Genomic DNA, 17,926 nt, shown 5'->3' on the forward strand with positions numbered 1-17,926 from the left:
GAATGACAAAGCTCCATGGTGGAGCTTGGCACTTCCAACCGCCATGCATGACGACACAAAGAGAGGGAGGATTCCCTTCCCTCTCCCTATAAAAACCCCCACTCAAGGGAAGGCTAGGGAGGAGGGAGAGGACGACGTTGCCAGGACATCATCGTGCAGTACCGCTGCTGTGAGAAGGAGGAGGAAGGGAGTACGCTGCCTCGATGCCTGACTGAGGAGCTGAAGTCGAAAGAGAAAGAGGGGGAGGCTATCGTTTGGCTGCCATGTCCCGAGTGCCCAGGGAGGAGCCGCTGCCACCGTCGACCAGAAAGCCCTTTCACCCCCCCTTCCACGTGGAAGCTTTAGAAGCTTCCTGGGGGGGGGAAGCTTCTAAGGGCCTTAAGCACCCTTTCACCCCCGTGCCCCAAAATTTCCCAAGGCCCCCTTTTTTGTGCATTTTGAAACAACACCCCCCCTACCCCCGGGTTTTAAACTCCCCTTAAGACCCTTTCTTATGGGCTTGTAACCCTTTCCTTTCAAACCCCCCCTCCGGTTTTAAATATTTTAAGGGCCTTTCATCCCTTCTTGTGCCTCACCAAATTCTCACTACCCCCCCCCCCCCCCCCCGGTGCTAAACTCAATAACCCTTTTTTCTTGGGCCGTATAAACCACTTTCACCCCCTATTGTGCCTTTCGAAAACCTTTCAAAACCCCCCCCCCCCCCGGTGCTAAACTCAATAACCCTTTTGTCTTGGGCCGTATAAATCGCTTTCACCCCCTATTGTGCCTTTCGAAAACCTTTCACCCCCCCCCCCCCCCCCCCCCCCCCCCCCCGGTGTCTTATCATCCCCCTTATCCTTTAAACCTTTAGGCTTTAAAGGTCTTATCACCCCTCTTATCCCTTAAGCCAAAAACACCCCCGTGTCTAAAGCATTATTTGCCCTTCTCTCATGAGTGTTGGAACCCGTGTCTAAAACCTTAAGCCCCTGTCCGTGACATATTGAAAACCTCCGTGTGTAAAATCCCTTATCTCCCTTCCCTTGTGATATATTGAAGACCCCCTCATGTTTAAAGCTCATAAGGTTTCTTTTTTCCTTAGCCTTCCCATGTTTCCCGTGGGCTTTAAAAAACCGTGTGCTTTATAAAATTCCTTAAGCCTTTCTCTTGGACTTAGGGATTACTCCCCAATCCTCCCGTGGTTAAAACCCTTAACCATTCCTTACCCTTTCCAAAATACCCTTGGGACTTTGATTTTTTCCCTTACTCGAAAAAAGAGAAGAAGAGTATTGAGGTGCAAGGGAGCAACAGTGGAATTCCGAAGAGGAGTGTAAAGCTGCTTCCATGTCCGAAGGACTACAATTGCGATGCCTGCTAAGAAAATCCAAGGCGCAGCCGCAGGAGGGTCATCTCCCGGTATCCATGTGGATATCTCACCTCAAAACCAGGTTTTCCTTTCTAAATTATTATTCCATATTGTTGTAATTCAATCTTGCAAGGTTAAATGTTAGAAATAGGATATATTTTTCATCCTAGTTGTTCACCTCGAAGGAACTTAGTCATCAATACTTTTAATGGAACATGCCAATTAAAGAAAGTATAAACACATTCCTAGCAAATAGTTTTATGCATTGAAATGAATTATAAGCTAGATTATTACCCATTGAAATAGCATACTTCGATTAAACCTAGAAGTATAGACTGCATCTCGTATTATTAATCCATAACCTCTTTGCAATGAATCATCATGGAAGGTAGTCAAGATTGTGGGAGAGAAGGAAGGAGTCTCACTTGTAGCTTTCTTGCTTGCACAATGGGGGAATACACACAAGGGTGGAGGCTGAAAACAATTTTCCTCTTCTTAGTTGTGTAAGCATACTGCTCATGTTGTCACAATAAATGACAACTGGCCCATCTGTAGACTGATGCATATCATAAAGTAGCTTATGCAACCAAGCTACCTCACATGCAGCCATTGCTGCACCCCTGTACTCAGCCTCTGTGCTCGACAAGGCAACTGTAGGCTGTTTCTTGCTTCTCCAAGTGACTGCAGCACTCCCAAAAGAGAACACATATCCACTGGTAGATCGTCTATCAGAAATGCTACCAGCCCAATCAGCATCAGTGTATCCATGCAACTGTATCTGAACCCCAGTTTCATAAAATAGTCCATACTGCAATGTGGACTTCACATACCTGAGTATGCGTCTAGCCGCATCCAAATGTGGTTTCCTTGGAGCCTGCATAAATTGACTTACCAATCCAACAGCATAGCTCAAATATGGCCTGGTAATAGTCATATAAATCAAACTTCCTACTATGCGTCTGTACATAGTAGGGTCTTCTAGAAGCTCACCTGCATCTGTGCTCAGCTTCACATTCTGCTCCAAAGGAACTGAAATAGGCTTACAGCCTGTCATCCCATATTTGGACAGCATGTCCAATCCATACTGCCTCTGCAAGAGCTGTATCCCACTTGGTGATCTAATCACCTCAATGCCCAAGAAATAACGCAGCTCTCCCAAATCCTTCATCTCAAACTTCTGCTTCAATAGCATTTTCACATGAAGGATATCTTCATCACTGTCACCTGTCATAATCAAATCATCAACATAAATGACAAGTAGCATAATACCTTTCTCTGTTTTTCTCACATAAAGTGAGAAATGTGCTTTGGAAATCTGAAAACCAATAGTGACAAGATACTGTCCTATCTTGTCAGACCATGCTCTAGGTGCTTGCTTCAATCCATACAAAGCTTTCTTCAACCTGCAAACAAACTCAGGATGAACAGCATGCACATAACCTGGTGGCTGCTCCATATAGACCTCTTCTTGCAAATCACCATGCAAGAAGGCATTCTTTACATCCATTTGATGTAAAGACCATCCCTTTGATGCAGCCATAGCAATGACTGCTCTTACGGTTGCCATCCTTGCAACCGGACTGAATGTTTCTTCATAGTCAATGCCATATGTTTGTGCATACCCCTTGACTACTAATCTTGCCTTGTATCTGTTCACAGAACCATCTGCATTGTGCTTCACCTTATAAACCCACTTACAGCCAATTGCATTCTTACCTTTAGGCAAAGGTACCAATTCCCATGTAGCGTTTGCTTCCAAGGCATCCATTTTTTCATCCATGGCTTTCTCCCATTTTTCTTTTCCCATGGCTTGCTCAAAAGAAGTGGGTTCTGGTTCCTGTATCACCTTGACCATATATGCATAGTGAATGGCTGTAAATCCATCATATTTCAGCCTATCCACAGGATACCTAACTCTGGTAGACCTGCGCAAAGTGGGTTCACTCCCAGGTGCTCTCAAAACATCCCTAGTCTTCCTTACTCCAGGTGTAACAATAGAGGGAATACCCAACTCATCATCAATGCTCTGTTCTGAGCCATTGGATTCACCATCCACATAAGAGTGACCTGCATTCACATCAAACATGGGCTGATCAACCTTCTCTTTTCCTTTTCGTGATACCTGCATACCACTATCTGCATTACTTTGAGAATATTCTCCTGATCTCAATCTGCCTGTCCATGGCGAAGAATGTGAACCACTGCTAGAGGACGCTCCAGGTCCACTAATATTTTGTGACTGCTGCTGTGAATTCTATGCAGCATTACCATTTTGTGCATCTACATCATCAATCACATTTACTGGTTTATACCAGCTACTCATCTCATCAAAAACAACATCTCTGCTCACTGTAAACTTACGAGTAGAAGGGTTATAGCATCTATACCCTTTTTGCTGCAGAGAGTAACCAATAAAGATGCACTTCTCAGCTTTTGGATCCAACTTGGATCTCAGCTCATCTGGCACATGTACATAGGCAATGCAACCAAAAATTTTCAAATGAGAAATATCTGGTTTCCTACCAGTATACCTCTCCTCTGGAGTCATTCCATGTATTGCTGCAGTGGGAGTCCTATTCATTATGTAGACTGCTTTAGCAACTGCTTCAGCCCAATAAAAATCTGGCAAGTCTTTTTCATTGAGCATGGCACGAGATACCTCTCCAATATGCCTTTTTTTCTTTCTGCAATTCCATTTTGTTGTGGGGTATGACTGCATGAATATTGCTGCTTTATGCCATGCTCCTGCAGGAACCTTGCAAACTCATTTGAGAGGTACTCTCCCCCTCCATCTGACCTTAGGCATTTTATCTGCAGGCCTGTTTCTTTTTCAACCATCGCTTTAAGAGTTTTGAAATGCCCAAAAACTTCACTTTTCTTTTTCATAAAATACACCCAAACTTTTCTGCTATAGTCATCAATAAAACTGACAAAATAATGACAGCCTCCAAGAGATGCAGCTTTAGTAGTCCACACATCAGAGTGGATTAATTCCAATGGCTTCTGACTCTCTTGAACATGTCTAGGAAATGGTTTCCTTGCCTGTTTTCCAAACTGACAGGCTTCACATACCTTATGCATTTCTGCAACCTTGAATTTGGGCAATCCTGCAACAATATTTTGGGCCTGCATTGATTTAAGTCGCTGTACATTAACATGACCAATGCGTTTATGCCAGATATCAATATCTGCAACTACACCAGTCCCATGTGCAAACATTGCTGCACTCAATTCAGACATGTCTGCATCCAATGTAAACATTCTGCCCTTCTTCTTTCCTTTTGCTATCAAGCGACCTTTATTTTTCATATCCTCAACAAAGCATCCATGAGGATTAAATCTGACCTGCAAGCCCTGTTCAACCATTTGACCAACAGAAACCAGATTCTTGGTGATATTGGGGACATGAAATACATCGGACAGGTATTTCTTTTTCCCATCCTGCATAGACAAGGGAATTTTTCCAATCTGCACAATAGGATGTGCAGTATCATCACCAGTCTCCACAAATCCTGGTTTTTCCATTTTCCTTGCATCCTCCATCCATTCTGCATGACCTGTCATGTGGTTTGATGCACCTGAGTCAACATACCATACATCATTGCTTTCTTCTGCACTTGTCACAGAATTGTTCATGTGCTGCACCATGAACAAATGCTCATTTTTGTCATCACCCTGTCTGCTAGAAGATGCATAATTCCCTTGTTGCAGTTTTCCATTCATGATGTCATTCTGCTTTTTATAGCAGTCTTTAGCCATATGACCCATTTTACCACAGTAGTAGCATTCAACATTACTGTTTGCATTTTGACCTCTTTGCCATCCACCACGACCTCTTTGGCTCCCCCTGCCTCTAGAGTTACCACGTCCTCCTCCATAGGACTGGTTTTCTTGAGTTTGCTGCATATTCTGATTTCTACCACGACCTCCAAATCGGCCTCCTCTACCTCTGCCTCTACCTCTTCCAGCATTTGAGTAGAAGACAACTTCTTTTGAAGTTCCTCCTGAAGAAGATGCACCACCATTTCTCTGCTCCTCAGAAATTAGAAGAGCAATCAGCTCCTCAAAATCAGGAAATCTTTCACGGACGGAAATGGATGTCCGAAACTGCGCATAATCCTTTCCTAGACCATTCAAGGTCACAGAAACTAAATCATCATCTTCCACTGGCGACCCAATGGAAGCAAGTGCATCTGCAATCTTCTTCACCTTCATGTGGTAGTCGTTGATGCTCATACTTTCTCTTTGCACATTATGCAACTCTTGCTTGAGCTGCATTTTCCTGGCTTGCGTATTTGTGCTATACATTTTTGACAAAGTATCCCATGCCTCCTTTGGCGTACTTGCATCCTGAATATGCACAATCATCGAGTCTGAAATACTGATAGATAGCCAATACATAACTTTCCTAGCTCTCTCATGCCATGTTTTGAATGCCTGCATTTGCTGTTGATTGGGAACATCAGGAAGAATTGGTTCTTCTTCATTTCCTGCAACAAATTCCCAATATCCTTTTCCCATAAGGAAATTCGTCATTCTAAACTTCCATGCCTGGAAGTTGTTCTTGTCAAGCTTTTCAGTGACAATCTGTGAAAGAGAATCAGACGCCATTACAGAATACTGCAAGAAATTCTGTCACTGCAAAAAACACAGCTTCACCCTCACAAGGGCAAATCTGGAAAACTGGCGAAAGTGGTATTTGACTACATAGTCACTTCCTAGTGACGATTTTGCATAAACAGGAACCAAGGATGATTCTGAAACTCCCAATGTCTCTGCGCACAAGCATACGATGCAATTTCTACAGTAACTTTTCACCGACCTGTAGAACAGTGGCTGCACAGCATAAAATTGAGCCTTTTCCTGAGTGCGTGCAGAAAACTTCCGTCTGCAAAACAGGCCCCGAAATGGCCTCAAATCAAAAAAACAAGGTCGCCAAGGGCTAAAGGCCTCTCCCGCAGCATATACTGCCCTCTTGCTTCACCGCGAAGGGCATCTCAACCTGAGATAATGCACTCCTGCAATTTCCGGCTATGCTACCTGCAGAGATCTGCTCCCAAAACAGAAAATGAAAGCAACACTGCTCCTCTTACCAGAACACCGCGAGCTTGGCTTGCTTTCTTGAGCTCCTTACCACGAACAAGGCTCTGATACCAAGTCAAGATTGTGGGAGAGAAGGAAGGAGTCTCACTTGTAGCTTTCTTGCTTGCACAATGGGGGAATACACACAAGGGTGGAGGCTGAAAACAGTTTTCCTCTTCTTAGTTGTGTAAGCCAAAAAAACTCTCTTACAAAGAAATAGAAGAACCCTATATATGGGTCTCAAACCAAACTCAACTAACTAAGGTGGCATACTAACTGAGCCACGAACTAGAATAGATAAGGATAGCTATCATGTAGCTATTATTCATGGGCGGTGTACCAACCGCGTCTGCAACTGACAAGTCGGTGACATAAATGCACAACGGTCACCCTGGCGTATCACGAGTGGAGCTCGATATCTCAACAAGGTACAAGCATGAAATGATTCTTACAATGCATAAACTCTAGGAAAATATCGTTTATCAACAGCATAAATTATCAAGTAAAAGGTTACTTGTTTAGCATGAATGTTGTTCGCAAAGTGTAGGAAGATTATTTTGAATCAACCTAACCTCAAATCGATAAAGTTTAGGATTGAAAAATCAGTTTACACATAGATAACAAATCATGTGTAAGTAATCTCGAAATTATCTTCTAGAGTTAACCAAATTGATGTAAACTTGAAAATACCTATGCTGCGAAATATTCGTTGGGAATAAGTTAAATTCCGAGAAACGCCTATATCTTAAATACTTTCCCACATTCCCTGAATGTAGGGACAGTGAATTGTAATCGTAAAAGGAATAGGGTTTGTCCCTGAAAATCTTACAAAGATGAAACTTGGAAACCCTAGGTCTAACGACGTCAGTCTTAAAGAACCTGAAACGGATTGTTTCGTCACTCCATTATCGCATAGTATGATGCGGCACTTGCGCAATAAGTACGGAGTCATATGGTCTTGTGATTGGATCACAAGAAGAAAGGCCAAATTCTCGCAACGAGGATGGCAGATCCTTACGCAAGTTATCTTGCAAGAGGATGAATACTTTGGTATCCTTCTTGAGTAATGAAGATTAATTGGAAATTAAAGACCAGAAACTGAAGTACCCAATGAACTTAAGATTTGACCAAGTCGGGTTAATAGGGTACGCCCTAACCCAGGATACAGGGAATCTTGCCAAGTTGCAAGTCATCCCGGATCGAGTGCTGGATGCATTCGAAAGGAAGGACTCATTCCTTAGCAGTTTGCCAATAAAAACGATCAATGGACATGTTTGTGCTTGCTACAAACTTTAGAGCACTGTTTGGCTTTGTTTGACCAATGAATTAAAAGATAAATGGATATCTATACTTCAAGTTGAAGTCCTAAAGGGAATGGCAGCTTCAGTTACCCCCGACTACCTGCCTGACCCTAACCAAGGGGGTTGTTGAGCACCCTGGGAACGTGGACCGAACCCGCCATGAGAGGTCTCTCCGTTGAGCGCTACTTGGAGCAGGAGGACGCTTGGGTGCCAGGGGGGCTCTGGCCGTAAATCCCTCGCCTTCGGGGCCCTGCACAAGAGGCTAGCGTGACTCGGGATTGCATCTCGAGGCCCGCATACTAGTCTATAGGTGAAAACTTGGAATAGTGATCCCTATGGATTGCTAGATAGCCTTCGGGTGGATTGTGAATAAGCCTACGGGCGGAACTCTTTGTATTTCAAGGATAAATATGATGATCTGTTAATAAAAAACTTGTCTGATATTGTTTTTCTATGTCAAGTGATAAGATTATGTGAAGGAACCAGTGCCTAATGGTTCAATTAAAGAAACTGGTTGTTACATGTCCAACTAATGTGTTAGATAATTAAATAACTAAAACAACCCGAGGAAAGTGCGGAGGATGGGCCATAGGTCCGTCCTACGGATGGGTGGTCCCGGTTGGCTGGAAACTTTTCTCAAATCACGAGGAATAGCAGGATGATTGTCAAAGGACACGAACAACAAAAGCGTTGACCTAGAGTTATGATTTAATCCGATTTACGCTGTTTTAGGGGAACGGAATGGGACTATGCCTTATGGCAAAGAGGTTGAGCTTTGCATCCCTCTCGTTTCCCATTCTCCTTGAACCAAGTGCAGCGTGAATCCGCTTCGGACCTGGCGTTTCTGCGTAAAGTAGTTCGCTTGGGTCCGACGCTAGTGGCTGTTAGGAAATGACCAATCAGGAAAAACCCTAATTCAGATCGATCCTAAGTGGGAATGGTTGGAATACTTCTGCTACGTGGCAGACGCGGAAAGCCCTAGATCGCAAACCCCGTAACATTCCATAGGAGTACCGAGCGGAGCTTTCTAGACATCCTTTCCGATGGACTGCTAAAGACGTGTCCTGGATGATACTAGTGGACATGTTACATGACTAAACATATTTCTTGACCAAGAAATGCCAATTGATGGGAAAGATGATCCCACAAGTCAAATGCGACTCCTATGCAACAAGTTGCAACATCGCATGGTTTTGTGTTAAATCACAAAGTAGAGTTGCCACTCCTTAAGAACAAGGTTGGCAGATTCTAGTGCAGTTCTAACCTACAAGAATGAGTAATCATGCTACTAAGTTGCCAAGTTAGGGTAACAAGCATTTATTGTTAGGGCGACAAGGTTGCCCAAGAATTACTGTCTTAATTTAAGGAACCTAAGGTGCTTGTTAATTGGGTTAACAGGGTATAAACCCTAACCCAAGGATAAAAGGGTAAACAAACAAACCCTTGGGGATCTTGCCAAGTCGCAATTAATCATGGATCGAATGTTGAATGCATTCAGAGAGAAGGATTCACACCTTAGCAGTCTCGTTGTCAAATCCTTTGAGAAAAGTTCCCGGCCAACCGGGACCACCCTTCTGTAGGACAGACCCAGAGTCATGTCGATCGCACACGCTGAATGATTCATGGCCAATTAAATTAGGTTCTATGCTCAGTTCAACAGAAAGGGAGGACTATGTGTCCTTGATCCAAGAATTCCGCGATATCTTTGCTCGGAGTTATGATGAGCTAAGAGGAATTCCTCCTAGCCTGGCTGTTCATACTATTCCTGTAAAAGAAGGCAGTCGTCCTGTACGTCAGAAGGTAAGGCGTATGCCTTTTGAATTGAGGGACGGGCTGTTTGAGGAGTTACATAAGCTAAGGAAAGCTGGGTTAATCTTCCCTGTACAACAGACAGAATGGTGTTCACCCGTTGTGATCACGAAGAAGAAAAATAACCAGATCCGATTATGTGTGGATTTTAGGGAGCTGAATAAGCAGACGGTTAAGGATTACTACCCGTTGTTGTTTATTGACCAGATTTTGGATCAATTAGCGGGTAGGGAGATATATTCGTTTATGGATTGCTTTGCATGATATAACCAGATGGCAATTGCAGAAGAGGACAAGTTGAAAACAACTTTTATTACTGTCTTTGGTACTTTTCATACCATGTGATGGCCTTTGTTTATGCAATGCGCCTCGATCATGGCAACGAACAGCAGGCAAGACCTTTGGTGACATCTCCCCAGATGAGCTGAAAGTATTTATTGATGACCTAGGGGCAGCCACTGTAAGGGAAAGGATGTTGATTATTTTGAGAAAGTGCTTTGAGCGCTGCAAACAATTTTGTATCGCTCTTAACCCACGTAAGTGTGTTTTTGGAGTACCTTATGGGCTATTGCTGGGCCATGTGGTCAGTTCAGTAGGAATCGGAACTGACCCTGAAAAGATCAAGGTTATAGTTGCTATGAGTCCACACGCACTCCGAAAGAGGTTCATAGCTTTCTGTCATCGATAGGGTACTATCAAAGGTTTATAAATGCCTTGGCAGAAAGAACATTGCCATTAACGAATTTATTATCCTTTAGCTATTCATTTGAATGGAGCGACCCTTGTAAGGTAGCTTTTGAGGATGTGAAACAGGACCTAGTAAAAGCACCCGCTTTAAAAGCACCTAAAAGAGGCGAGGTGTTCTATATATTTTTAGTAGCCACTATGTATAGTATAAGCTATTGTTTAGCCCAAATCTGGGAGGAAAAGTGGTATCATCCGATAGCTTTTGCTAGTCGAAAATTGGGCATTTCAGAGATTAACTATACCTACATGGAGAAGTTGTGTCTTGTGATGGTCTTTGGGACTAAGAAATTCAGGCACTACATCCTCTATGAAAAGGTAGTGTTTTATACGAAGGCGGAAGGACTTAGACTGCTTATGAACAAGCTACAGCCGCCTGATCGTTTGGCAAAGTGGTTAATCACTCTGCAGGAGTTTGATTATGATATCAAGAGTAAGCCAGTGAGGTTGTAGGGTATTGTGGAATGCCTTGTGGATTTCGGGGAGCCGAAAGAGATTTTGGTTGAAGGAAGCGATATTGAGGAAATATTTAAAATCGATACAGCTTCTATCTTATCTTGGTATGCAGCTATTACGCATTATCTATCAACGGGAGAGACGGGAGCTCGTTTATCAAAGTCTGAAAAGTGGAAAATCAAACAACAGGCATTGAAGTTTTCCTTGATCGTAGGGACGCTATATCGGCAGGGTGTTGATGATATCTATCGCCGATGTGTGATGCCTAACGAGGTTCCTTTTATCTTGGAGGAGTGCCATGACTCTGCATGTGGATGGCACTTCGCAGGACGGTTGATGGTGCAGAAAGCATTAAGAGCCGGATATTGGTGGCCGTCTATCTTCCAAGATTCTTTTGAGTATGTTAAGAGATGTGACACCTGTCAAAGGCATGACAGTAGAGAGAATAGGAAACGCCCACTTACACCCATCATGGCTATCCTTCCATTTGAGAAGTGGGGCATTGATTTCGTGGGTCTTATCACCCCGTCGTCTACTACCCAGAAGAGGTACATTATAGTAGCCACTGATTATTTTACAAAATGGTCAAAAGCACGGGCGACGAGGCAGGACAATGCAAAAGAGACTGCAAGTTTCCTGTTAGAGCAGATTATTTGCCGTTTCGGTACACAGAAAGAATTAGTGTCGGATCGTGGAACCCATTTTCTGAATAAGGTGATCAAAAGCTTGACTGAGGCTTGGCAAATCAAGCACAATAAAACGACTCCTTATAATCCACAAGCAAACGGACAAGTTGAAAGTACTAATAAACAGCTTGTGGGTATCTTGTCTAAAATAGTCTCTGAGAAGAAACGAGACTGGGACAAGAAGCTGTATGTGGCAGTATGGGCATATAATACCACGTTCAAGCGAGCTACCGACCATACTCCATTCAAATTGGTTTATGGGGAAGAGTGTGTGTTACCCCTTGAGATTGAGTTGCCAACCATACAGTTTGCAATTAACCATTCTTTGGGAGATAAGGATTCCCTTTTTGAACGTTTCATGACTATAGCCCACCTGGATGAGCTGAAGTTGCAGAGCTTATTACACCAAGAGGTAGCCAAGCGTCGGATGAAGCAGTTGCATGACCTTAGAGCGAAGAGATATACCTTTAAAAAAGGGCAATTATTCCTCTATTATGATGCACGAAGAAAGTTGTTTCCAAGGAAGTTAGAACCTAAATGGGATGGCCCCTACAAGATTGTCAGGTTAGGGAAAAATAGGTCTACGGCCCTATTAGTTGATCTACAGGGAGTAGAGTTTAAAAATAAGGTTAATCTTAATAAGATTAAACCTTATTATTTCTAAGTATGCTAATATAGAGAAACGCATTGTAGGTCCATGCTGGGGATGATTTGAGACCTGCGAAAGAGCTTAAAGTCAGTTGATGGGGCGGTTAATCCCTTATTTGGAGCACCCATATCTGGAGCAGAGATACCATCAGGGGAAACTTATCTGGTGGAGCAAAGGATACAAAGTGATTGAGCAAGAAGATGGAACCTTTGTGTGGGAGATTAAAGTCTTTTGCCATCACTGCTTATGACTGTTGATAAGTATCCCTGTTGAGTTCAATGAAGAAGGTGGGATGGAGCCGTCAGTTCATCCTCTCAATATTGTAAACTTTGATTACCATAACTACGAATAGAGGAGTTTGTGATGGTGGGCTGTGTAAACCCATTGTGGACGTACACGTTATATTTTGATGGAGCGTCCAGGGGCCCTAATAAAAAAGGGAGTGTTGGAGTAGTAATCCGAGATCCCCGACGTAGAGTTACGATGAAGTTAGCTGCTTATCTCGGGGTAACACCATATTAGAGATTTTGGAAATTTCCCAAGTCCCACTTTGAATGAATGCCTTACTTTTGTGAATGAAAGAGAGCACTATGTTTATGTTTATCTTTAAAGGGCACTTTGTATGTTACAAATATGAGATCACACATCTTGAGAGCTTAAATGATGAATGTAAGCTATGTGGCTGTTACGAGATTTGGATTTCACCTCTATCTTTTCTAGCATACTAACAAAATATGATGTTGTATGGTGGTGGAAACATCAAGGAGGCTTAACTAGTATATACCTAGGAAATTTCCAAGTTTAATGTAAGAATACAAAGGTTTGATGGAGTGGAGAGAGAATTTAGAATACAAGAGTCTTAAACATTTTATGAAAATATATTATCATGGCCAAAATTTATAATGCTATGGATTTGAAGATATTATAATACGAGTTTTTTCTTATAGATATAGCATCATTTAAAGTAACATGTATAAGTTTCATGAACTAGGACCTTAAAAGAGTCACCACTAACTAGGTGTGGTTTAACAACTTGATCTAATACCATATCGTAATAAGTTTGGATAACCTATGATGTGATGGTTCTTTTTTTGTGTAAACCAATAGACACAAGTATGTCAAATAATTGCTCATCCCATTTACATTTTTTGTATGTATATGCATGACATATAAATATCTTTTATTCAAAATTTCTATCTATCTTGACAATATATGGACAAGATGGATATTGACTTTGGCCAAAATTAACTAGCTTCACACTTTGACTAGCTAAATGAATTTTCATATCATAAAATAAAGATTTATATACCAAGCTAGAAGTTTATGATTTTTCTAAGACTAAAGATTTAACCTTTGACCAATGATTTGTGTTTCCAAAGAAATAGACATAAATTTTATTATCAATCAAGACTTATTTGTTAGCTAAGACATAAAGTACAAAATTGGACTTAAACCACTTTATAAGAAATTTCAACACAATTAACTAATGTTATTGAAAGAATAAAAAACATTAAGTAGATTCTCTCATTGATATTGGTGGCGTTTAAAAACACCAAGGTAACTACACAAAACACTTTAAATTTTTAACAAGCATATATTTTATAGCCATGCAAAATCCCTTAATGTAAGGGATATATTTACTATGGAAGTCAAAATTAGTCCATATAGAGTCACTGTCTTGTTGCATCATGTATATTGGAAAAATACAACTTTTGTAGATAGTTGCACTACCATTTATGAAATGTTTGTGATATCCTAACTCATGAGCAAGTTGCATTGCTTCCATATATTTCAAAGTAGAGACTAAAGGAGTCTGCTTCAACATGGATAATTGTGAGTTGTTCAATGTAAGTGATAGACGATGTGAGGCATTTGTTGAGTATGCTTATATAGTAGATGGTTATAAAGTACAAAATAGGATTTAAACCACTTTATAAGAAATTTCAACACAATTAACTAATGTTATTGAAAGAATAAAAAACATCAAGTAGATCTCTCATTGATATTGGTGATGTTTAGAAACACAAAGGTAAGTACATAAAACACTTCAGTTTTCTAACAAGCATATATTTCATAGCCATACAAAATCCTTTAATGTAAGGGATATATTTATTATGAAAGTCAAAATTAGTCGATATAGAGTCAGTGCCTTCTTGTTACATCATGTATATTGGAAAAATACAAATTTTGTAGATTTTGTATAAAACATTTAGCTACACTACCATTTATGAAATGTTTGTAATATCCTAACTCATGAGCAAGTTGCATTGCTTCCATATCTTTCAAAGTAGAGACTAAAGGAGTTTACTTCAACATGGATAATTGTGAGTTGTTCAATGTAAGTGATAGACAATGCGAGGCATTTGTTGAGTATGTTTGTATAGTAGACTATCATAAAGTACAAAATAGGATTTAAACCACTTTATAAGAAATTTCAACACAATTAATTAATGTTATTGAAATAATAAAAAACATCAAGTAGATTCTCTCATTGATATTGGTGGTGTTTAAAAACACCAAGGTAATTACATAAAATACTTTAAATTTCTAACAAGCATATATTTCATAGCTATGCAAAAGCCTTTAATGTAAGGGATATATCTATTATGAAAGTCAAAATTAGTCCATATAGAGTCAGCGCCTTCTTGTTACATCATGTATATTGGAAAAATACAAATTTTGTAGATTTTATGTAAAACGTTTAGCTGCACTACCATTTATGAAATGTTTGTAATATCCTAACTCATGAGCAAGTTGCATTGCTTCCATATCTTTCAAAATAGAGACTAAAGGAGTTTGCTTCAACATGGATAATTGTGAGCTGTTCAATGTAAGAGACAGATGATGTAAGGCATTTGTTGAGGATGTTTGTATAATAGATGGTCTCTTGAAGCAATAAGTAATTGAAGATTGAACATATATACCATCTTTATCAATCATGGTCTCGTGCGGTGCTGATGATGAAGATGAAATACCATCATTCTCTAATCTAGTCCATTCATCAATGACAACCTTGAATTGAGCATAAAATTCATGTCCATATTGAACTGGATCTTGTCCATATCGATCAAACTTGATGACTTCACGTGCATCATGGTATTTGCTTAAGCGAGTCAAGTATGGTAGAAGTTCTTTGATCAAGATAGAGTCTTCACGATCAATATCAAATGTTTTTGGATAAATGCAATTCTCAACAGGATTTGGACATCCTTTGTAAGGACTATATCATCTATGAGAATAGTCTTGGTATGCTGACAAACATCTCCATATTGATCCCATACATACTTCAAAGGCTTGAACATTGCTTCTACTCCCATCTTATCTGGCCTATATATGATTTTAAGTCGATGTCTATGACATTGTTCTTGTCCCCAAATCATGAAGAAAGGATACTTCCTTTTTGCATGAATCTCCAAGCACTTAATAACTGCCATGACATTCTTATGTAAAGTTGTTGACCAAACTCCCACTTGGAATCTTGCAAATAAGGCTTCAAGAAACTCCATACATCCTCGTCGAAGAACAAGCCATTGCTTTCCCATTTGAAAGCTTTGAAACCTTTTAGACTTAGCAAAGCATCGTTGTAAAAGAAGACCATTGAGATCAAGTATTACACATAATTGTGTTGATTTCTTATCAAGGAAACATCAATCACATCATCGTGCTCTATTGTTGTTGAATCTGCTAGATATCCAACCATAGATGTCTTAGTTGAAGTTACAAAGAAGAAAAAGAAGCACATTAGATTCATTTACTTCCTCATCATTCTACCTAATGTTTGAGCTATAAACTGGCATAGAACACTAAAGCAATTTAACTTCACATTGATAAATACATAAATAGGTATTACTTAAAAAATGATGTCTTAAGAAAAGAGACAGTTGACCATGTGGTCAAATCTAATCAAAATTAATATCATGAGGTGAAAAAAATATATATGACATTTTTTGAAGTAAAATCTATTCTAATAAAGTCATTTTTCCATACCTAATTTTTATCGCTAGTTATAAGTATACTTGAGATACTAACAATAGATTCTTGTAATTAGTTGCACAAATTATATTATCATTATAATATTTAACATACTCAATTTTTAAAAAGGCCTTCAAAATGGCATGTACAAAGAAGATGTTTATTAGTCCTAATTATTAAAAGAAAATTTAAACATGATACTTTTGACCATGTGACCAAAACTATGTCACATATAAGTGACACATGACAATTTAATTGAGATAAGTTATACTCTATTTGAATAAGTTTTCATAGTTTCTTCTTAAGGACTAACCATTCTATTTTTGAACTAGTTATATCCCATAGATATTTAAACTCACGAATTGTAACAAGAATTTTACCTTAATATTTTATATACACATCTCAAAAGATACATTGGAGAGAAATCTTTATTGCAATATTTATAACTAAGGTAAAAATCCTTTGGGAGGTGCAATGAATCTTTTTGGGGTGTGCAATATATTGTTGGCTTTCTTATCCTAAGGTACATGCATAGACATACACTAGTGATGTAGTAAAAGAGGCTATAAGAGATAAGAGATTTGACCATGTGGACAAATCTAACCAAAACTAACATGACAAGATCATAACACAACACATATAAGAGTTTAATTGAAATAAGATCTAAAATAGACTTAAGTAAATTTTGCATAGCTAGCTCAAACTTTTCATTATGATAAGTATTCTTACACACTAGATTACAATTAAATAGTTATCCTTACAAAAGATGATAAATTTTAATGAGCTCTTTAATACTGATTTGGTAAAATATTTACTTAAATAGATTTTTTAAACCAAACATGCTTGGTACCTTTTATAAAAAATTAAAAAACCAAAGACATAGTTTCTTTAATTAATATCATCAAAGAAAGAAAATATTGCAAATGCTAATGGAAGTAACTTCTCAAGAAAAAAATCAAAATTACATCAATGTGTCTTCCTTGATGAAAGGAGAAGGAACTGAGTTTTAACACCTGAAGTAGCCCTTAATTTCTCTTTCATAATTAGACTTGCTATATCTTGGCTTGATTCTTCTATGCCCTCGGGTGGTACTTCAAGAACTTGAACTTCAGTAGGAGGAACCTCTTGGCAGTTTGAATTTTGTTTGGCACTCTCATGGACCCTCCACAATTGTGCTTCAACCTCTCTTTGCTCTTGAGTGTTGCAAACCACTACAATAGTCTTCATATGATTTATCAATGCCACCTTAGATGCAAGTCCACTTGCATATACATCAAATACAACCTCATGAGCATCATTGAATGCTTTGATTGTAGTTTCCATAACTTTCATTTTCTTTCTCAAAACGGCCTTTGCAATCCTTTGTTCTTCTTCAAGATCTTCATCATTGCACTCCTTGTCCAAGACTTCAAAGTCCAAAATGGAAGGCTTGTTGACATTGTTTATATATCGCTCAAAATTGATGAAGCTTTTCTCCATGGTCACTAATGTCAAAACCACAAAAGAATCTATAGATCCAAAAGCAAATGTTCTATCCATTGGTAGGAAGTCAACACTACCAACTAGCATGCGATACTGGCAAGAAAAGCTTTCAAGAGCATTTTCCAAAGCTGCCATTTGCTTTCGATCAAGAAATGATAACAACGTGAATTGTTTAGGTTCACATATCATTTGTAGTAGAGTGGATACAACCTTTCCAAACTTTATAGAGCCCCATTTCATTCCCTCAACCCCATGTGCTGCATCTAGAACAACAACCCCAATGGTAATTGGATCTCTATAAACATTATGTATAAGATCAAAGGTTTCTAGATTGCATCCGACAACATATACACGCCAAGGGGAAGTAGTGGAGGATTGAAGAGGATTTTTCTTTTTTCCAATT

Source organism: Lygodium microphyllum, chromosome 15 (assembly GCF_053477565.2).
Source record: "Lygodium microphyllum isolate KBCC chromosome 15, Lygodium_microphyllum_v1.1.10, whole genome shotgun sequence".
In the NCBI taxonomy this organism is placed as follows: Eukaryota; Viridiplantae; Streptophyta; class Polypodiopsida; order Schizaeales; family Lygodiaceae; genus Lygodium; species Lygodium microphyllum.